The sequence below is a fragment of the Prionailurus bengalensis genome, chromosome B3 (genome assembly GCF_016509475.1).
Source record: "Prionailurus bengalensis isolate Pbe53 chromosome B3, Fcat_Pben_1.1_paternal_pri, whole genome shotgun sequence".
In the NCBI taxonomy this organism is placed as follows: Eukaryota; Metazoa; Chordata; class Mammalia; order Carnivora; family Felidae; genus Prionailurus; species Prionailurus bengalensis.
Window position 1 is genome coordinate 130,465,229 of NC_057355.1, and position 24,139 is coordinate 130,489,367.

Here is a 24,139-nt window from a genome sequence, read left to right on the forward strand (position 1 = left end):
CTAACCCAGCTTGTAGTATAAATCAATGTGCACTGTGAACCTCCAAGAAGGATACTCAGATGTTAGAGAGCCAATAAATAGCACCCACTCCCACTCCCAGTACAAAATGAATTAAGAGATAACCATGAGGGTCAGACAGATGGCAAAGAAAATACCAGCTTTGTAACCTAAAGAGCTAAATTGGAGGACCTGGCTTTAGATATATCACCCTGCTGCACTTGCTAATTCTTCATGTCAGAATTAGATTTATCCAGCCAGTCCCTGGCAAGTCTGGCCAACAAGTAGACCATACCTACAGCGCCTGGCCTACATAGAGACTAAGACCAGAATGGATCCTACTCCCAAAGATGCACATGTGAAAATAGGAGAGAAGTGGTTGATTTGAGCATCATCAGCTCCTTTTCCTAAATACATCAATCAGAAAAGTAATTCTTTCCCAGGAGAGTAAGCTGGCAGAGAGAGGGTGGTAGTATTTTTCCAATGGAAATTTCTCCATGTGGAAAGGGGAAGTTCAAGGGAAAGGAATTTATCTCCTTACAAGACATGGAAAGTGTGCCCTGGATTTTTAAAATAGATTTTATTTTTTAAAGCATTTTTAGTTTCACAGTAAAATTAAGCAGAAACTATAGAGAGTTCCCATATACACTTAAGGGACAGATACTTTCCTTCATATTTCATAGTAAAGCATTTAAGTATTTCACTCTGTGCCATGAACTTTCATGCATTAATTTCAGTGTTCACAAAAGCATTATTACAGAGATATCATTATTGTTCTTACTTTACAAATGAGGAAACTGAGGCATAGTAAAGGTAACATTCGGGGTCAGACGGCTGGTAAATGGCAGAATCACGATTTTATTCCCAATGAATCCAATCTCCAGAGCCCATACTCTTAGCCAATGCCCTATTTGTCTTTTATCTGTAAATTTAAAACTTTAAAATCTTTAGTTTTGATGAATTTTTAACATGAATGTTTTATAGTTTAAAGAGTTCATGACTGTAGGTCCTGACACCCAGGTAACAATAGTCTGAACCCAGATAGACACTCCTAAGGAAGAGTTTCAATGGATGTTACCCCAGATTTTTTATAATGTTACCTTCTTTTGCATACTACCTTTATCATCCCTGCTAAAGTATTTTAGGACACATTACAGAGGTCTAAGCACACACAAATTGCCTTTACTTCTCCATTGCATGTCTCCTGTGCTACTTTTCCAGTGGTTTCCCATAGTTTTACTCTTATCCTTTTGAAATTGGTGATGACACCTTGACCAAAATAAGAAAAAAAAAAGGTCATTTTGTAGCACAGGTTGCTAAGTTATTGCCCATCCATTTTCTCTAGGAAACTTAATTAATTATTGAGTAAACATGGCTTCCTATTGATTCTGTGTTGATTACTTTCTGATATGAAAAATGGAACCACGCCATAATGTCATTTGAGCACAGCAGATTGAAAGCTGTATTGTGGAACAAATAAAATAAAGGATATTGGAATTTCTGTAGAAGGAGGGGAGGGTGTCAGATATCCATGTGAAGGAGGCTCTATCTTTATACAACCTCAGAAATAAACAGAGTGTGATAGGAAGGACAAGTCATATTAGCAACAAGGTTTGGATTACATAGAAGTCTTCATTAGTCACTGATCTTCCCAGTGAGAGCTTAGTGCCCCTTAAACATTATTAAAATCTATTTACAATATATGACTACTTGGAATCAGCTCTAAATGCCCCATGTAACCTCTGGTTTTCAAACCAAAGGAAGGGAAGAGTAATGACAAATGTTTACCATCATGCGGATAAAACAGACTGCTTCAGAAATCCATTCAGTACAGCATCTCCCCATCTACAATCAGAGCTTCTGTGTGTGTGCATGTCAAGAAGCTTTATACCACAATCACTATGATGAGTGCAAGGTAGAACACTTGCTTTACCAAATTTAATAATAATCTAAAATTTGTGAATTCATTTCAATAAGCTTCTTGGGCATTTCTTGAGTTTTCCAGAGAACACTGCATTTACCTCTAAAAAGACAGTGTCCCCCGAACTTATTCTTGAGGCCAAACCTGCAAATGGAAGAAAAAGAGCTCCAAGTGTCTCTTTGGAAATATATGTTGAGTATTTAGTTATAAATCCTGCAAAAATGCATGGATTCATTTTCCCATGAGTGAATGGATTGGCAGCTTTATTTTATCCTTTACTGAAATTAAAACGTCAGGAAAAGTCTGAAGTGTTCATGCTGAAACTTTTTTTTTCTTCTAAGAACTGGGCAACAGCCTTGTTTCCAAAGGATTATTGCTTAAACTTCATGGTTCATATACAGTGAAGGGGATTTAAGAATTAAAGAAATTCTTCTCCAACTAAAATGTGCTTTATACCAAAGTCCAGACACATATATATGTATTTTTCCATACATTTTCCAGAATCATAAGATTTTCAGGCTGAATACGAAGAATTGTTATTAAATTCAAAGCTTGAGTTAGAATAAATGACCAGTGAACTCTAAATTGTACAACCTTAAAAGTGGCGTTATTATTTGGAATGGAAACTAAGCCAAGTTTTCTTCTCTAAAAATATTGTTTTGTAGCAGCAGTAAAACATTGGTATGTATGTAAAATAATATAATTGAAACTACACAGATACAAGATCCAATAAACTGTATATCAAGCATTAAAATGACATTGAAATAGAGATTAGTAATCATAAAAAATTTAACATGTGTGAACTCAGATTTATATGACGATCCTCTTTTTGAATGTTTATTCATTTTTGAAAGAGAAAGCATGTGAGTGGGAGAGGGGCAGAGAGAAGGGGAAACAGAGGATCCCATGTGGGCTCTGAGCGCTGACAGCAGCGAGCCCCATGTGGGGCTCGAACTCAGGAACCGAACCATGAGACAATGACCTGAGCCCAAGGGACCATGAGCTGAAGTCAGAGGCTCAACCTACTGAGCCACCCAAGCACCCCCCATGGTCCTCCTTTAATGGTATTTTCCAACCTTCTTTTTTCCAACCCTTTTCCAACTTTCCATTTATTGTTAATTTTGCTCTTTTTAAATTTTTAGCATTGAATGGAACATGGTTCTCTTGCCTTAGTATTTTTAATATGACCAGAGTTCCCAGCTTTACTTTTTCTTCAAAACTCATCATTCTGTACCATGTAATTTTGTAATGCATCTGGTTAGTGTGAACTTTTGACAACTCAAAAGCCAAAGTGCCCTTTCTTTTTTATTTAGACCCTGTCTCTCTTTTCCTTTTCTTAGAGAAAATAAAGTGGATCTAAATTCTCCACTTATCTCTAAAGTCATAATCCCCTTTCCCTTTTTGAGCCTTATTCTGTTAGATCTGCGAGAAGTGGCTTTTGCTGCAAACCTCTTAAAAGATGATCAATGGTAAGTTGCCGGTGGACAGTTACTCACATGGCCTAACTCCTTTGACTTTATCAGGGACCCGAGCATGGTTCCAATGAGCATGGTAACAGATACATTTACTCATTGACCTATTAGATCACTATTATTTAACACAAAACATACACTGTGGAAACATTTGAAGTCAGTGAAGATGATTTTTTAAAATGTAGATTTGCTACGTATCTGGAAAAAGATCATTGAAACAATTTTTCAGAGAATAGAATAATTAGAATCCATAAATAAAAATGATTGCTATTTTAAAGAGTAAAATATATCATTTAAGAATTGGGGAAATTTAACCTTGACCGAGTTCACTCACAGAATGAATGAATGAATGAATGAATGAATGAATGAATGAATTGCCCCAGATGTACCCATGTGTCATGAAATGTGAATAAGTACCATTTGAACATTGATGATACTAGCAATATATGGTGAAGTCTACAGGTCTGTTCTTTCATGGTGACTAGTAAATGATGGATCAAGGTAAATTAAGTCTGCCTCACCTAACAGCCCTCAAGTGTTTCAAGATTAAAGAAGAACTAAAGCAGTGACTCCTTGTTCTTAAAGCTATTCAAGACACTAAAATTGTGGTTTAACAAAAGCCAGTGTCTTTATTACTAGTTAATAAAGTGGCAGATGCAATCACAAAGAATGACTATTCTTTACTCATTTAATACACTTTTTTTTTGTATAATCCCAGACAACTGACTTTGTGGTAGCAACAGCTCCTCTTGGTCAGGGGGGCACAAGCACCAGCCTCAATGTCCCAGCCCCTGGTAGTCCTAGTGCAGCTTGCTTCCCTGGCTCATGGAAGTGGGCTTCTGGATTGTTATATGGTATGTTAAAGATGCTATTCAATTTCATAGTAACAAGGAATTAAGCCAGATTACAAGAGAAACACTATTTAAATCTTTGGGTTTATGATTCTTCATTTGTGATTTTGAAATAATAAATATTAGCTTCACCTACTTAATGGGATTTTTAATGAATATAAAATAAAATATCAGAATTGTACGTGTTCTGTGAGATTTAAAAGTGCTGTAAAAGGCTTGCTATTAATTATGTTTGTAGTATTAGCACATTCCAAATAAACTTGCAAGATATCTCTGGTAGATGATGCCTTTAAATTCCAGGAAGAAAGGACACTGCTCTTGTTCTTTTGACATGTCTATGATAATCACTTCTTATCCTTGACTTTGTTTTTATTGATTCAATGGAACACATGGTAGAAAAACACATACCCTCTTATTCATGAGCACATTACACACAAACATTGGAAATCTCTAAAACAATGACTTTTGAACAAACACGGTGGCATTGGTAGAGTGATATAAGTAAAGAATGTTTGTCTTCTTGTTTTTGGAAAGGAGGGGTAACTTCCAGGCTTCATTGTCTCCATAAATCATTATGTCCTTGAAAATGCAAAAAAAAAAAAAAAAAAAAAAAAAAAAAAAAAAAAAAAAAAAGCAACCCAGACTATTGAGAACTGAAAGCTGGTTAGTGAAGGTGACCATTTCAAAGGTATATTTTGTTCTTCTCATCCTTTACTTCTGGGTGGGTCAGGGAGGCATTTCAGCTGCAGTGCTGGCATTCAGCTGTAGTTACAATGAATTGCAGCCATGATTGCAATTGTTTTGTGATGCCTGTGGTGTCATTACCAAGATGCGATTACCAATTGCTATATGAAATTAGTTATGCATGAAATGAATAGGAAGCATAAATACTAGGAGGGAGAGTCTGAGCACAGACTTCATCCTCATTGTCTTCCAGATCCACTGATGCTTATGCATAATGTGGTCATAAAACTTTAATTTATTTCAGAGTCATAGGACTAGAAGGGATCTTTAAAGGTCAACTAGGACATCCCCCTGGTTCCAGGGCCTTCAGCAAACCTAAAAAGATAATGAATGAACCCCTTCCCCCCCACCCCAGGAACAGATTAAAAACCTTCTAATAATTGTCAGTTGAAATAAGGCAAGTTTGTGGTGGGAAGAGGAGTTTCTCATTGGCCAATGAGCGTAATGTATTCTATATATATTATGGACCAAATTAATATAAAGATATATACATTGACTTTTAAATATTATAATGTCAGAATATAACTTCAGCATGAAGCTTTAGGAAATTAATTGTCATTTTGTGTCATGTTTCTTTTTAAGGAATGGTGTGTTCATGAGTTTTTGTATTAATTAAAATTTCTCAATGGAATACTTAAAGGCTTAGCGGAAATTGAATTGAGACCTTTGTCAAAGGTCTTTGAAATCATACGATGATGTTTCTTTTCTCTGGTAGGAAGACCACCTTTGTGCGATGGAGCAGACGTTGGGCTACCATGACTCAGTGGCCTGCTCTGTGTCTCAGCGATGCTAGAAGACTCACGGTAGGCCAGTTATTCTCTTCTGGACTCAATTTCTTCCCTGTAAAATGGAGGTCATAATTCTCTCTTTTATTTTTGTGAGGATTAAATAAAATAACACACTTCATTTTCTTAGCAAATTGCTGAACACACAACAGATGGACTGTTACACAACTAACAGATGAAATGTTAGTTCACTGTCCCTTTTCTCCTCAAAAATGAAGGCCCGGAGAGGCACCTGGGTGGCTCAGTCAGTTAAGCGTCTGACTCTTGGTTTGGGCTCAGGTCATGATTTTGCTGTTTCGTGAGTTTGAGTCCCATGTCGGGCTCTGCACTGGCAGTGTGGAGTCTACTCAGGATTCTCTCTCTCCCTCTCTCTCTCTGCCCCGCCCCTGCTCGTGTTCTGTCTCTCTCATAATAAATAAACTTAAAAAATTTTTTTAATAAATAAAAAAAAATGAAGGGCTGCAGAGGATTCTGACATACAGAACTTTATGATTATCTGACCTCTCTACATTAGGCTAAACATATGATCAAATAAAGAGTTGTAGAGACATACATGTGACCCAATGCCTCAGCTTAGGAAACTATGGTACAGACATAAATGTTTGAAAAAAATACTATACAAGAAAGAATTTGTTCATGCTTCTATGCAGATTATGTTCAGTATTAGTAACCCCGAATATTAATATAATTGTGTATTGAACACTGATTCATAAAGTGTGGCCTATATTTACTCACTCTCTATGATACATTGTTCTTTTCCTCCACCTCCTTTTCTACAGAGAGGCGAAACTAGCACCCAATATGTATAGCTTCCAAGTTGTGGAACTTTTAACCTTAATATTCAAACTTATCTTATTTTCCTTGCTAGTAATTCTGAGATTCTCAGCTCCTCCAGCCACAGAATTATGTAGCATTTTTCCATTATTAACATGGGAAATTATATTATTAAGTAATATTATATTATATATATTATATTATTATATAATATTATTTTACATATATTATGTTATGATATTAATAGGGGAATTTACATTATAGCATTTTTACCTTTACTTTGAGGAATTTAGCCATGTGATTTGTCAAATGATTTACATCGCTTCTTAGTGCACTCTCCTCCCTGCTTTGCAATCCTGGGAATATATAGATTCTGATGATAAAACAAATAATCTGCAAGATCTGTGGAAGCAATCTTCATGTAAACCAAAGGAAGCCTTGGATGCAGAGTAAATGAAACAATAAAAGAAGAATGAGCAGCTCCTAGAGTAAGGGATAGACATTAATAGAATAGAAATTACACCTGATGCATCCACATATTGGGACCAGGATGCAGCTGTAACAAGCATATTCCTTACATCAAACTTTCTTCTAGGATGATAAGCCAGGATAAGTATAATGGGGAACAACTGGATGGTTGAAAGCTGGGCAGTGGCATTGATTGGATCTGTTTTTTAAAAGTGTCAATCCACTGCAGGATTGAGAATAGACCAAAAAGGGCAGAGGTAGACGCAGGGAGACCAATTAGGAGGCTGTCGCAGCACACGTGAGAGACCATCACAGCTGGGACCAGGGTGATGCAGAACAGGTGGTAATAAGTGCTAGACTATAGCGTATTTTCCCGCTTGTCTGAGGTTCCACTTCCCATGGTTTCAGCTGCCAGTGGTCAACTGTGATCCAAAAATATTAAGGGGAAAACTCCAGAAACCAACAGTGTTTTAAATTGAGTAGTAGTAAATTTACTTTGAGTAGCATGATGAAATCTGGACCTGCTCCACTCTGTCCCACCTGGGACGTGAATCACCCCTTCGTCCAGCATATCTAGCTGGCCAGTCTGCTAGTAACTTAGCAGTCTGTCTTGATTATCAGACCAACTGTCACAGTATCGCAGTGCTTATGTTCAAGCAACCCTTATTTTACTTAATAATGGCCCCAAGGTGCAGGAGTAATGATGCTGGCAATTCAGATATGCCACAGAGAAGCCATAAGGTGCTTCCTTAAAGTGAAAAAGGGAAAGTTCTCAACTTATTAAGAACAGGAAAAAAAATCATAGGCTAAGGTTGCTAAGATCAATTATGGCTTTTATTACAGTATATCATTATAATTATTCCATTTTATTATTAGCTATTGTTAATCTCTGTGTGTAATTTACAAAACAAACTTTATCATCAGTATGTACATAGAGGAGAAAACATAGTGTATGTTGGGTTCCTTACTATCTTCAGTTTCAGGCATCTGCTAGAGGTCTTGGAATGTATCCCCTACAGGTATAGACAGCTGTAATATATATTATGAAGTTTTGACTAACAAAATTTGCTATGTGTTAAATGTGGGTGTGAAATAAAGAAAGAAAGTGAGTCATGAAGGGATCCCACATTTTGGGGCCTGAGTGGATGAGTAAATGGAAGTGCCATTGGTTTAGAGAGGCAACACAGTCAGGAATGCACAGCTGGAAAGGGAATCAAGAGTTGTGTGCAGGACTTGTTGAGTTTGATATTCCAATGAATATTGGATATTCCAATGAAGACATCATGGAGGCAACAGAATGTGAGCCAATAGTCAAAGGAGAGACTGAGAAGGAAGATAGGTATTCAGAAGTCATCAAGATACTAATGGCATTTAAAGCCATGAGACTACATGAGATCACCCTGGAAGTCAGTATGAAAGAGCCATGTTCTGAGTCATGTAAACATCTACACATCAAGAAATTATGAGATCTGGCAAAGGAGATCGAAGACAAGAGTTCAGAAGAAAACTAGGATTGGAATGGTGTTCCAGAAGTTGAGGAAAGTATTTTAAGGAGTGAATGACAGACTGTGTTATACTGCTGATGGATAGATAGGCTGGGGTGAGAGCTGGAAACTGACTACAGAAATGAACAATTTCAATGGCAATAGTGACCGGCTCAAGTGAATTTAGGCAAAAGAAAAAAATTGGAGATGGAAACCTAATTGAATATTATTGGAAGTACAGGAGGTGATGAATTGAAGATAATGACAAAATACAATAAAACCTTGGATTGTGAGTAACTTATTCTGTGAGTGTTCCACAAGATGAGCAAACATTTCTAATGAATTTTAACTTGATAAATGAGCGGTGTCTTGCAATATGAGTAGTATGTGATGCCAATGTCACATGATCACAAATGAGCCAATGGTTCTTCTCTCTCTCTCTCTCTCTCTCTCACTGAGGAATTGTGGGTGATCATCAATGCAGTATCACATTTCTGCAAAATCCTCAAAAGGAGGCAAAAGCAAGTGTCATTGGATAGGTTCCTTGTTAAAGTTGCGTGAAGAGAAGAAAATTCCATTGAGCCAATAGATAGCAGTGATTCCATTAGTGATAGTGAAAGTCATCCTACACAATAACCCTCCTCTCTCTGGTCTCCCTTGCAGCAGCCATGAAGGTTTTCAAAAGTAAGTGCAGGATAATTTCCTTATTTTTCTTTATATTTTGTATTTTCTTTATTATTTTGTATTATATTACAGTATTGTAATAACTTGTATGAATATTTTTGGGCTGTGGAATGAATCATCTGAGTTGCCATTATTTCTTATGGAGAAATTCGCTGTGATATACAAGTGCTTTTACAAGCATGCTTCTAGAACGAACTATTTTTGCAAACCAAGGTTGTACTGTATTTTGAAAAGTGTTGCCCTGAAGAGGAGAGGGAGGGGAACCAGAAGGGATAGCTGATCTATTGTAACAAGTAAAACAAAAGTCATCTTCTCCTGAAGATGGAGACTTGGTGGGAAACATGGTTCTAACCTACTCTAAGTGTCTATTCGAATTTGACTGTTAACCCCATTAAGTCTTTTTCACTGAACGCAATTTGTATTTATTTTCAGTCATAAGAAGTTGTACACATTTTTGTATTTCAATTTGAGACACAATAATTGAGGGTTTGGAGTTGCTTGAGATGTATGTAATCTTTAAAAATGCAAAATAGGGCAAGATGATTTTTAATCTGTTTCTCACAGTCCTCCCAGAATCCCAGAATCTCAGTCCTTCCAGAATCTCAGAATGCACTAGAACTAAGACCTATCAACGCTTTTTCTAGTCAAGCAATCAGGTGTTGTTTTTAGTGTCACAATTTTCAATTCAGGGCTAGAGGAATCAATGTTTAAGTGCTTTCCTTCATCAAGGTGAAAACTAATCTGAAGCTACCTGAGTAGAAGTTTTGTCTGTTTTTTTTTTTTAATTTTTGATTTAAATCTTAATTAAGTTGTTTTTATTTGGGGGCACTTAGGTGGCTCAGTCGGTTAAGCATCTGACTCTTGGTTTGGGCTCAGGTCATGATTTCATCGTTCATCAGGCTCTGTGCTGACAGTGCTGAGCCCACTTGGGATTCTCTCTGTCTCCCTTCCTCTCTGTCCTCTCTCTGTCTCTGTCTCTGTCTCTGTCTCTCTCTCTCTCAAATAAATAAATTAGTTAATTTAAAAACATTAAAGCAAGTTGTTTTATTTGTATGTCTATTGAGTCAGTTTATTGTCTATCTATCTATCTATCTATCTATCTATCTATCTATCTATCTATCTATTATCTATTTACCAACCTGTTATCTATGAAACTCCCTGTACCACTTAAAGCAAGTTTTTTAAAGGATTTCTGTTTTTTTTCCTCCTGCCATTCTTGGAATAGTTCTTATTTAAGAAAGTTTTTGAATAAATATTTCTAAATGCCACCTTCAAAACTATCTTAAAATGCATGATTGCTTTCACTGAATTGTTTTTAAGGCATGGAATTAACTCTGATCTGAAAGCATTTATCCCTTGAAATGTCTCCACTTTAGGTTATGCTTTCTCTGGATAGTAAATTACTCTTTGTCCTTAACACTTGCCTAATTTATTAAAAGGTTGCCTAAAGTTTTTTAACTAATAAAAGATACTCACAGGAGATTTGTGAAGGTATTGCAGTGTTCCTCAGAAAGGTGAATGCTAAGTTTCATGTGGTTTGCTGTTTCTCGATTACAAATAACTTTAGTGTTGTTTTGTCTAGTGTATAAACTGTAAGTCATTTTCATTTAACCCATTATTGATGAAATATATTTCTTCCAAGACAGTAAAGCTTGTAACCAAAACAGTACCACTTGAATTGGCACAACTCAAAACACCTTATAAGGAAAACCTGAGAAACACTAGTTGCAATCTCAAATTTTTGAACACACTGACCTGTCATTTAGAGAGCACATTTAATGGGGTTCACTTACCAAACTGATATAACGTGATCTATTAGGCTATAACTATATGAGAACACAATGTTCAGACTGTTATCTTTTTTTAAGGAAATAATTCAGCAATTTTATTGAAGTGGTCTTTTGAACTGCTGAGTGGTTTCCATGAGGTCAGGCTCTATATGTATTTAGTAAGATTATTACATAGAATTTATCATGTGCCAGGAGCTCTTCTAAGCACTTTACAAAGTTTAATTTATTTACTTCTCAAAACAACTCTATGAAATTTTTATATTATAATTGCCATTTCAGAGATGAGGAACCTGAGGCAGAGAGCAAATGAATAATTTATTTGTCCCATGTCACACCGTCAGTGGTGCAATTGACATGAAAACCCATGGAGATATGCTCAGACATGCCTGTGAATATCCACCTTGCTAGGTTACCTCTCTAAGACTATGGTGGGTAGTATGTTTTATAAAGTTTTATAGTGTGGGCATTCTTTTTTTTTTTTTAAGTCAATTTTGAGAGAGACAGAGACAGCACAAGTGGGGGAGGGGCAGAGAGAGAGGGAAGGAGAATCCTAAGCAGGCTCTGTGCTGCCAGTACAGAACCCAACGCAGGGCTTGAACTCTCAAAAATATGAGATCATGACTTGAACCGAACACAAGAGTCGGATGCTTAACCAACTGAGCCACCCAGGTGCCCCTTATGGTGTGGGACTTTGAGCCAAATGGCCTGGGCTCAAATCTTCTCTGTGCTGTTATTAGCTTTGTGATCATGTGAAATTTACCTCATCTCTGTTTGCTTCAGTTCCTTCATCTGTAAAATAAAGATATTACTATATGTAAGCCAGGATGTTGATTAGCACATACTATATTTAAGCAAGGATATTGATTTATAAATCCAGAATTATGGGGTGATTTTTTTTCATATTTAATATTGTCTCTGGGTTGAGAAAATTCTATGTGACTGATTAAATGGTTGAATTGTCAGGCATGTATTGTGAATTCATATATATGTGGCTAAGAGAAAATTGTGTCAGGGGCTTAAAGTCCATCTGTGGAGAATGATACACATTTCTTTGTTTTTAAAAGTGGTGTGCACAGATAAGCAGCCTTTCTCAATATTGTAAGTGCCCACTTTTAAGGTGTCTTCATTTTTCTTCGGGGCAGGCGATGAATTTAGAATATCTAGAGAGCCCCCTCACAGATGATGTCAGTGTCTGTATAAGGCCAGACCTGGAGTGTTCATAGAGTCTAACCATACTCTAACTGGAGTTCAATTTTCTTGTATTATGGGGTTGATGGTTCCATCCTGAAGGTCAGTGGGTCTCACCCTTCAAGGTTGTTGGCTAGCATTCTTATGATTCATGATTTTCATCAGCCTCCTATACCCATTTGAATATATATGGAAATATATACACAACAATTTGCATATATATGTATATACACATGTATATATTCATGTATATATACATGTGTATATACATATACACTGGTATATAAAAATATGTGTATATAGAGATAGCTATAGATATAAACACATCAATATTTATATCTATTTATATATAAATTTTCTAAGTGAAAATAACATTGGCTACGATGCGGGCAACACAAGTTTTCTGGTCGTTCAAGTACATCCAGTATAGACATTCATGAGCTGTCCACTGTTTGGGGTCATATCCATCTCGTTCTCCAGAAACTAACTGCCGGAACCCTACTCAGAATTAATTTTAAAGCTTATACAAGTTAGCTTATAGCTAACTTACATATATATATGATATAAGGAAGTATCTTTCTTTTGTAATTAACACCATACAATATGTCTCTCTGTGGGTTTGTTATTGCCTCACCAAACACACCTTTAAAACATTGCTCAACTTTGTAATTTACCTACCTTTACCTTTACATTTCAGAATAACTTCGTAGGCAATTGTTCTTTAAATCACTTTGTCTTATGGAATATTTTTCTTTTATTCATACCCTACTTCAATTTTGCTTTCAGTAATTATCCATGTCTCTGCAACAAGGAAATAATATATATAATCGTACCATATAATATATATTACATATATATATAATATATACCTGCAATACATCTATGTATATATGTATTCCTTGTTGGAATACATGGATACTCACTGAAGACAAAATTGAAGTTATATAAAACTACGTAAAATAATAAGTCACACATTGTCTAAAGAAATAACTGGGCCATCCCAGTACTGTAGTTATTTTACTTTAGCTAGATAAAGTTACAGATTTATTTAAAAACAACACTTTTTTTGCTGAAGTTAATTTCCCTCTCTCAACAGATACAGGAGATACGACTTTTGAATCTTTTCGTTTTCTAAAATCTACTTTAACAAGCCTATATAAAACACAACTCTGTAAAACACCCTGAATGACATATGAAGACACCAATTTGAAGAAAACAAAAACTCAGTCTTCCAGGAACTTAAACTCTCCTCAGGAAGTTTGCTGGAGTGCAGTGCAATGAGGGAAGATGTTCTCTGAACAAAATACAAACACCGGGTTGCGTAATGATGAAACAGACTTCTGACTTGGGGAATGACATATGAAAAAGCCCTTCTGGTTTCTATGAGCATACAAGATACGAAATTTCAGACCAATTCTGCTTGACACGCAGGCCTTTTCCATTATAGACCTGCAATCAATGCATTTGAAAGAAAGACGCAGGCAGGGAAGAAAGGAAGAAGGCATTACGGGGGGGGGGGGGGGGGTAGAGGGGAGTCAGGAAACAAGAGAGGAGCTGATCTTGCAGTGGTTCCTGTTTTTATTGTTATTTATTTTTGGGGTCTACCATTTGAGACAGGACTGACTATTTTGTTTTTTGTTTTGTTTTTTGTTTTTCAAGTTTTTATTTATTTTGAGAGAGACAGCAAGAGCTGTGGAGGGGGAGAGAGAGAGAGAGAGAGAGAGAGAGAGAGAGCATATCAAACAGACTCCATGTTGCCAGCTGCAGAGCCCAATATGGGGCTTGAACTTGAGATCTTGACCTGAGCCAAAACAAAGTTAGATGCTTAACCAACCGAGCCACCCAGGTGCCCTCTGACTTTTAGAAGTTCCTCCTGGAATCAGCAGGTCCCTGGACACGAATCCCCTGGAGCTAGAATTCCATACCCAGCTCTTATCTGAGAGAGACTCCAGTCACCATTCCCTAGGTAGGAATCACATTCTCCCCGCCTTATCGGGGTTTTACCTTTATGTGGTCAATGGATTGTTCTCAGACGCACCCCACATGTATGGGCAGTTTCTTTTCTTTTCTTCTTTTCAATATTGTTTTGGTAAGAAACCCTTAGAACTCCCATTGGCCTCCTACAGCTTTCTTGAAACATGGATATGATTGGTCTAGCTTTGATTCCAAGTTTCACCAATTTCAGGGCTGAGTCCTGACTTCCAATAATTCAGATGGTATAAAATATAGTTTTTGCGTTTTGAGGCACAATGACCAAAAAAAAAACCCCAGCTTTTCCAAAAGGATAAATGTATATAGTGACTCTAGCCCTGAGCTGGGGTCCAGCAGTCCCAATGCCCACAGGTGAGATAGCCCAGGAACGGACTCCGTTCTCCACAGGCAACTTGCTTACCTTCAGTGCAGATGTAGGAGGTATCTTTACTCCTTAGAAGCCATTTGGCCTACTTCTAATTAATACTTCACCTAATCTTCTAGTAATACCACTAATTGTTCACAAACCAGCAATTTAATCACACTCTGCTAACAGGCAAAGTTTTTTTTCCTCTTCACTTTTCTTGTGCTCTGACACAGTGCGAACTTAGGCAAGTATGTCCCAATTGCTTTGTTTCCATGTAATTTAACAGCAAGACATTATTTTCTCATAAGAGGTGCTTTGAATTTTTACTGCTAATGAATAAATTAACTAAAAAAGGTTAATCTGCCTACATGTTTATGAAACATTATGCAAATCGTTCTCCGAAAGGTTTAATGGTAATTGAAAGCAATTGAAAACCATGGTACATTTCCCCCAATTTTCATCTATTTTTTTAAAGCGTATAGATTACACAGATTTTTATATTTTACAGATGTGCATGTAGAGGGGAATCTGTGGGGCTCTGACATCATCTGTATGGTTTAAGTACATTAATAAACACATGCAGGGCCTCCATTTTTTATCAGGAATGGCACTAAATTTGGTAATTAATTTCAAAGCAAAGCTATAAAAATGAAAAGAATCTGTGTGATTAATATTATTACAGTGAACGGCAAAAGAAGTAATTATGTGTAGACACTCATTGTAAAACTTTGACAAAATGGTTCTTGCATCGAGTTCAAATTGCATAGAGTTTATGACCTGCTATTCAGTTTGGAGGTATTTTACATGAATGACACAGGTGTTAAAGGCTGAAAAGACATGAATCACTAAGTATTTATATGCGTGTCACTTTGTAAGGATACTTTTGCCTAATAAAGGGCCTATTTTCCTTATCTCAACCTCCTCTCTCCTGCAGTGAAGGTGTGCTGTCTTACCTGCTGATAAGCTCATTTTTAGAAGGGAAAATGTCCATGCATGCATGCGTGTGTGTGTGTGTGTGTGTGTGTGTGTGTGCGTGTGTGTATTATGAAGTAGCAGAGGACATATGTTTGGAATTACATATTGAAATCAAAAGAAGGTAACAATTTTCCTACATTTCCCTGAAATGCTACATGGCTGAGAAGAAGAAATAAATGACTGATAAATCTGATATGATTAAAAAACTGTGTTATATAGGGGAGCTTGGGTGGCACAGTTGGTTAAGCCTCTGAATTCAGCTCAGGTCGTGATCTCACGGTTCGTGGGTTCGAGCCCCACGTCAGGCTCTGTGCTGCCTGCTCAGAGTCTGAAGCCTGCTTCGGATTCTATGTCCCCCTCTCTGTCCCTCCCCTACTCGTGCTCTCTGTAACTCTATCTCAAAAATAAATATTAAAAATTAATTTTACAATGTGATATGTAAAACTATGACCTCATAGTTTTTGTTCTCAAGGACACTTTTACATCCCCCCCCCAAATTTTATTTAAACTCTAGTTAGTTAATATATAGTATAATATTTTCAGGAGTGGAATTTAGTGATTTATCGCTCACATACAATACCCAGCGCTCATCACAACAAGTGCCCTCCTTAGTATCCATCATCCATTTAGCCCAGCCCCCCACCCACCACCCCTCCATCAACCCTCACTTTGTTCTCTATCATAAAGAGTCTTTATGGTTTGTTTCCCTTTCCCTCCTTTCTCCCCCTTTCCATATGTTCATCCGTTTTATATCTTAAATCCCACATATGAGTGAAATTTTATGGTATTTGTCTTTTTCTGCCCAACTTAATGCACTTAGCATAATACATTCTAGCTCCATCCAGATTGTTGCAAATGGCAAGATTTCCTTTTGATGGCTAAGTAATATTCCATTGTTTATATTCCACATCTTCTTTATCCATTCATCAGTTGATGGACATTGGCTATTGTTGATAATGCTGCTATAGACATCAGGGTACATGTACTCCTTCAAATCTGCATTTTTGTACACTTTGGGTAAATAACTAATAGTGCAATTGCTGGGTTGTAGGGTAGTTCTATTTTTGTTTTTTTTTTTTGAGGAACCTCCATACTGTTCTTCAGAGTGGCTGCACCAGTTTGCATTCCCATCAACAGTACAAGAGGGTTCCCCTTTCTCTGCATCCTTGCCAACACCTGTTGTTTCCTGTGTTGTTAATTTTAGCCATTCTGACAGGCATGAGGTGGTGTTTCATCATGGTTTTGGTTTGCATTTGCCTAATGAGTGACATTGAACAGCTTTTCATGTGTCTGTTAGCTATCTGAATGGGTCCCTTCAACTTTCCCTCTTCCTGTACATCATCATTTCAGTGTAACTCTCTGGATAATATAGGGAAGTAACACAAATATGAAAATTTATGATGGAGTTCTTTGGCTGTTAGCGTTTCCTAAAATGCCGTTGCCTTTTGCCTGCATTAATAAATTCAGGTTCAAAGAGAAAGCATATCTTCTCAGATGCCAGTCGTTGGCTGATAATCCTCGTACACCTCAGTCTTTGATGTAATATGCTTACTTCGCGCTTGCTTTGAATCTTGCTGAACTCCCACGCATTGTGGGCCCCCCTAGAATTCTGTGCTTATGTGCCATTGGGAGTGCTCTATACTAATGGGCTGGCAAGGAAAGGTGGCCATGAATGTTACGTGTCTCTTCTGCTCAAGCACGTGTTGCCTTGTCCCATTGCACGTCAAATATAAAAGGAAGAATTTTAGGTGGTGACAGCAGAGCATTAAACTAAGCATGGAATCCTTCTTTTTTTTCAGTTTATTTGTTTATTTCGAAAGAGAGAGAGCGCGCATGTCCAAAAGTAAGAGTGGGAGAGGTGCAGCGAGAGAGGGGGAGAGAGAATCCCAAGCAGGCCCAGCTGATAGGGTGGAACCCAATGAGGAGCCTGACATGGGGCTCGAAGTCACGAACTGTGAGACCATGACCAGAGCCAAAACCTAAGAGTACGATGGTTAACCGACTGAGCCATCACGCGCCCCCTGCATGGAACCCTTCTGAGTGCAGGACTCTGTGCCACTACTCAGGCCACACGCCCGTGAAGCCAGCCCTGAAAGTGGCAATAACAAACCCATTCATGTAAATATTGTCAAGAAAGATAACTATATTTTCAAAAATGTGAGAAAAGGGACTTACTTTTCCTTTTGCAAACGATGTTAAAGATTAAAATCTTTAATACCTAGTTTAATAGAAGACAGCTGGATTCTCACATCTGCTTTTGTATTGATTGTGTTGCAATATATTGTTTGGTTGAGGTACTTGGCCTCACGCAAATCTATCTGGCCTCTCACAAATATGTAGTTGGAGAAAACAGTAGCACCTTCACACCCCTTCAATGAATTGTGGATGTTCTTGTTTGAAATTATACTAAAATTCAATAGCGGGTTGTTTCTTATAAGTTAATTACAATATATAATCTGATGTTATGTTAATATTTTTACTCTTTTAGGGGCGCCTGGGTGGCGCAGTCGGTTAAGCATCCGACTTCAGCCAGGTCACGATCTCGCGGTCCGTGAGTTCGAGCCCCGCATCGGGCTCTGGGCTGATGGCTCAGAGCCTGGAGCCTGTTTCTGATTCTGTGTCTCCCTCTCGCTCTGCCCCTCCCCCGTTCATGCTCTGTCTCTCTCTGTCTCAAAAATAAATAAACGTTAAGAAAAAAAATTAAAAAAAATATTTTTACTCTTTTAGATTTTAATCCATTGGCTATCTTGCACTTTGAATAGATTTTTACTTATGCATGATTTTCTTTTAACCATGATGCATTCTTAGTTGAAAAACAATGGACCCTGGATTTTATTCAGATATTACAAATTTTGATGCATTTCATTGTACAATAAGACTCAGATAATATTTATTATCGCCATCGGTCTTATTATAAGCTGCCAAGCTCACAGTGACTGATACAATTTGTAATACAACTTGTAATAATTTCACTTAAAACTCAACTTTTACCATTGACAACAAATATACTACCAATTGTTTTCCTTGCAGTGACAGAATGACGCTTCATTTGTTTTTGAGAAAATATCTTCCTGAGACCTAAGTCTGAATGAGCATACTCTGTCAATCATTTTTAAATGAAAATTACATACCATGGAAAAAGGGGCTAGTTCAGCTGGAAATTCAAATTACACAAATATGCTGTCTTCAAACAGCCATCATGCCTGCGTATGCCATAGAAATGTCTAATCACACTTCCCATTTTGTCACACAGAATCTAAAAAAGGCGTGGGTGGAAGGTTCAAAAGATAATGATAGTAACACGTTTTACTGTATTTTAGAGAGAAACTTGCTTTAATTTTTACGCTGTGTAGTGGAGAAGAATGCAATGGTTACTACTATAGGCCGTGTCACAGCCTTAATTTGTGGGAAGGTGCCAGCACTGGAATCCATTGTTTCCATGGCGCCAGCACAAATGTCAACACAGTGACAAAGACAGATAACATCTTCATACTTTTACAAAATTGTTTTTGACGTTGTGAATCCCATCAGTGGGTTTTGGGAACCCAGAAACACAGATTGGGAACAGCTTTTTTTTTTTTTTAATTTTTTTTTTCAACGTTTATTTATTTTTGGGACAGCGAGAGACAGAGCATGAACGGGGGAGGGGCAGAGAGAGAGGGAGACACAGAATCGGAAACAGGCTCCAGGCTCTGAGCCATCAGCCCAGAGCCTGACGCGGGGCTCGAACTCACGGACCGCGAGATCGTGACCTGGCTGAAGTCGGATGCTTACCCGACTGCGCCACCCAGGCGCCCCGGGAACAGCTTTTAAGGAAATTAATGCAGTAGATTTTTACTCTGTCTGCTACCTGGTTAGAAACATCTCTCTGGGTTGTCACCTTCTCCCTTGTGTACATCAGTTTTCTTCTCTGTGAAGTGGGGGTAACAGCCTTTGTTCTGATGGCAGCAGGTTTACTCTAAGGATCAGACAAAATCATCCCTCTAAAGGAATTTTGAAAGAATAATGGCTTCCATGTTTGCCTTTGTTTTATTAAAATCATTATTGGTTTCTTTTCATTACTACTAATAAAATCTATATTTGAGTATCTCTTATGGTCTATGCACAGTAGAAATCACTTTTTTATGTTTTATTTTTGAGAGAGAGAGAGAGAGAGAGAGAGAGAGAGCAGGAGAGGGGCACAGAGAGAGAAACAGAATCTGAAGTTGGCTCCAGACTCTGAGCTGTCAGCACATAGCCAGACATGGGGCTTGAACTCACAAACCATGAGATCATGACTTGAATCTATGTCAGATGCTTAACCAACTGAGCCACTCAGGCACCCCATTAGTAATCACTTTTATACCTATTGTGCCTTTACTGTTTACCAAAATCTCTACCTTGTGGTCGTCACTACTGGGATTTGTACTGTGGGATCAGTACAAATGCTGAGGCCAATGCAGAAAAGAATTTGGGTAAGAAGTAGCTTGACTAAAGAACTTAATTTACAGAATTTCCATTCCCAAAGTGACAGAAAAAAATCCTTGAAAATGCATAAATAATAGTTACTAAATCACTCTTATGGTTAGACCACTGGGTAGTGTATATACTATATGTATATTGTGCCTGATAAGCATATGCAAATACAGTTCTTCAAGAAGTTATTGCAAATAAAATATGTAGACATCTCATCTAGCACTTTATATGGAAGAGAACAAGGCAAAGTGGTACTGCACCAGGAAGCGTTGGTAAAAGAATTGTTTTGACTCAGCATTTCTCTAAGTTTTTGTTCATGTAATTTCTACGAGGAGACAAATCTGGAATTCATTTATTATCTAGTAGTTCGTCATATGCAACACAGGTCCCCCACCACCACTTAGGTAAAGATAGTCTCATTGCCTTGTGAACAAATACTGGGTTTTAGCACTTGCAACCCCACTGAAAAGTGTCAGATATGAGGAGATGAGTCATAGCAATCAGAGTATCCAACACAACACAGGTATAATCTCTGGAAGGTTGTAGCTCACCTTATTTAGGTTCAGGTTCCATCAGTGGTGTTTGAGGGAGGCTTCTCCAAATGTAATACAGAGACTCTTGCTGTGGTCCGTTCCAGCAGAAATGACTCCTCTTCCTGACACACAGCCTCACCTTCCACTCTCTACCTCACTTGGTATTTTATCATCACCAACTGAATCACTTATCACCAACTGAAATTGTTTGAAATATTTCATTGGATCTATAACTTCTTCAGCTGTGAGACATTTCACTATTTTGCATACACTAAACATTACCCATTATATTGCTGTCTTTAGGTGTTGAAGTAGTTACTTTCAAAACTCCGATTTGATATTTTATCATGTAAGTAAAATAAACATGTCTGTCCTTTTCTAAACAATAGCATTCTCTTTGTGCTATTATAACACATCATTTATCTCTCAAAAGAACAAAAATTTCACCCTTGTCTCTGGGATTTTTTTCTGAAGGCCTTAACACTGTTTTGATAATGGTGCTTTTTATTTTATTTTATTTTAAATATTTTTTGGGGAGAGAGAGAGAGAGGGAGAGAGACAGAGCATGAGCAGGCTAGGGGCAGAGGAAGAGAGAGAGAATCTTAAGTAGGCTCTGCACTTAGTGCAGATCGTGATGCAAGGCTCAATCTCATGACTGTGAGATCATGACCTGAGCCAAAATCAAGAGTCAGATGCTCAACTGAGTGAGCCACCCAGGCGCCCTGATAATGGTGCTTTTAAATCTTCTCAAAAGGTGTCAATGAAAGGTTTTAAGACACCAACTAGGATTCATATTCCTTCTTTAAGTGGTCTTTGGTGATCCATGGATTGAAATGTCAAGGGGATGAGGTCCTTCGGTGCCATCAGGAGTAACAGCCAGCTTCACCCAGGCATAGGCAATGACAGTACATTACTATTGCCACTTGGCCTGCTGTAATTGAAAGAAGCCATCCTAATTTCATTTGAAAGCATGGGGAGAGAATGAGATATAGTCTCATTTATTTTTTAATGTGTGTAGCTTCTTTCTTCTCCCATTGAAATGTAAGTTCATTGAGGACAGGGCTCTATCTGTATTGTCTCTCCAAGCATCTAGGTAGAGCATTGCTCAATCCATGCATCAAATACACGTGAGGTAAGTGAATGATTAATAAAATCTCAACAAAAATATGAAAACCTTACAGGAATAGAGAAGTAGGGTATACTTGAGTAAACAAAGCTTTGTAATCAGAAGGTAAATTGTAGTTCCAGGGTCTGTAGGTAATTTCTTTCTTCGTTCCTTTGTGAGGACATGTCCTTCCTCGTCCCTTTGCATCTGGTACTAATTGCAACACTTAGCTCAGAATTCTTTTTGTGATGGCCTTTTTCCTGACTCTCAGAGTTTACACAATTGTGGCAAACCATCTGAAAAAAATAGATCTCTTTACATTTCCACATCTGGAGATTGCCTTCCTCCTCTTGTCCAGACCAATAGGCAAAACCGGGAAAAAAAACACGTGCTGACAGACAAGGCACAGCGAGAGGGGGAATAAAGATCATTTATCCATCCTCTACAACCCCAAACAAAAAATGTCTTGTTCTTATTTCTATTGAAAGATTGTGATGTTTCAGAATTCAAAATTCTCCAAATTCTCAGCTAGCAGGTGTTAGTGCCATGCTGCCATTTGTTGTCGGCAGAAATGAGTCAGATGGAGCTGAAGTTTGGAAAGAAGACTTGATATTTACATTTGAGCTATCATCCGTGTGTCCTGTAGCACGTACAGTTCAAAGAGAGGCTGTATTTTCTCCTTCTAAACAGCCAGTAATGAAGAAGTGGGCTGATTTCAAAGTAAACTGGGTTGTAGGTAGGAAATTGAGGCAAAGAATGTTCAGCAAGGGAACCGGGATGTGAAACAATTTGTGGATTTTATTATCTTGCACTTGATATTTAGCCAGCATCCCCAAATTATTATTTATATGCACATGTTTAGCTTGTCTATATATTCCTACATGATTTGAGGAATTTGGCTATCATGATTAAAAGTAATACTACCTTTATTTAATAGTTTATAGCACTTTTATTTTTCCAGTAATGCATTAGAAACAAAAAGAGAAGAGATGAAGTCAAACTACTGTAAGAGGGAAGCATGCAGAGAAATCTGAATAACCAAACCAAAGACGTTAGATGAATTCAAAATTATACAATGATTCTAACCTAATATGCAAAAGAGATTATCAACCAGTAGAGTGTTCTGAAACCTTGAAAGTAAAGTAAAAGAAAATGTTTCTTTTAAACGTTGAAACCCTAAAGCATGGTAAACAATGTCAGTAACCTCCAGAGAATAGATGTCACTGTTGTTCCTTTCAATGAATTGGATAGATGGCAATTTCATCAACTACTTCTGCTGCGTTCACTCCTGACAGCTAGGATTGTGATTTTAGTTCCAAACTGAGAGAGAGTCTTCAAATCATTCACTAGTTCATGTTCAATTCTGTATTTGGTTCAAAATAATCTATAAATCACATGCCATCAGGTGTGTGTTTGTGAAACATGTCTTTTATTTTATTGCTTTTTCCAAACTTAATTCTGCCACACAAATATTTTGAAAAGCTTTTGTTGATTTTCCAACATGCCTTTGCAGTTCTTAAGTCACGGTGGTCTCAAAACCCAAACCATTCAAGTCTCTGGTTTTATTTTGACCCAACACATCAAACTTTACACAGTCTCACGATGTCAGACAATAGATTGGATTCATGTCTTGGGTCAAAATAAACTCCTTGAAATAATAGGAGTTTGATTTAAACAAGAAAAATTACAATTTTCCATCTTTTTTCTTTTAATTTATTTCACTAACTCATAAAGCCATGAACCAATTTGAATGTTTAGCTTCCCTTCTTGTTTGATTTCTTTCATGCCGAGTGATGCCCAAGGGAGCATTTCACCTGGTGCTATAATGGGAAACTTGGCAGATCTTAGTATATCACTGCAATGTTTTTCTCAATTATATACTTTTTTCATTGTAGGTTTTGGACATATTTCAGATGGTCTTGACCATTAGCTTTCTGTAAATGAATATTTTTCACAAAGTTACTTTAAAAATATCCTTGTAGAACAATTTAATAGCCTCATGACAGACCCCATTATAAAGTAGACAAGATTTGCAGTTACTTAGTGTATAAAGATGTTATGGAGAGATGAAGCTGGTTGAAATACTTGATGTGGATATTCGAGTTAAAACAAACAAACTTTCCATTCTCTGTCTACTTTTGAGTCCCCTGTTGAATAAGTTTGAACAATGGAGTGATATATTTTTGAAAGACAGAAGGATGAGGCAATCTATATAAGGGAATGGTCAATGATTACTTGAATTCTCATGCCAAGTAGTGAATAATGATTAATATGCATTTTATTTTTGGTTATTTTACATATTGCAAGCCTTATCGTATCATTCTGATGTCCTAGTTCTGTATCTTTATTAGTTTACTCATTCATGCAACCACTATTTTGAGTATCAATTATGTACCAGGCAACATCTAATTTTAAAAAGAGACAACAGACAATAAGTAAACAGGGTAATTAAAATAAGTTGTGACAACAGTGAAAAGAGAAATATGCACAGAATATAGAAGTCTCCAGGGAGAACAGTCTATCCAGACTTGGGAATAAAGAATGGTCCCCTGCAAGAAGAGACAGCTACACTAAA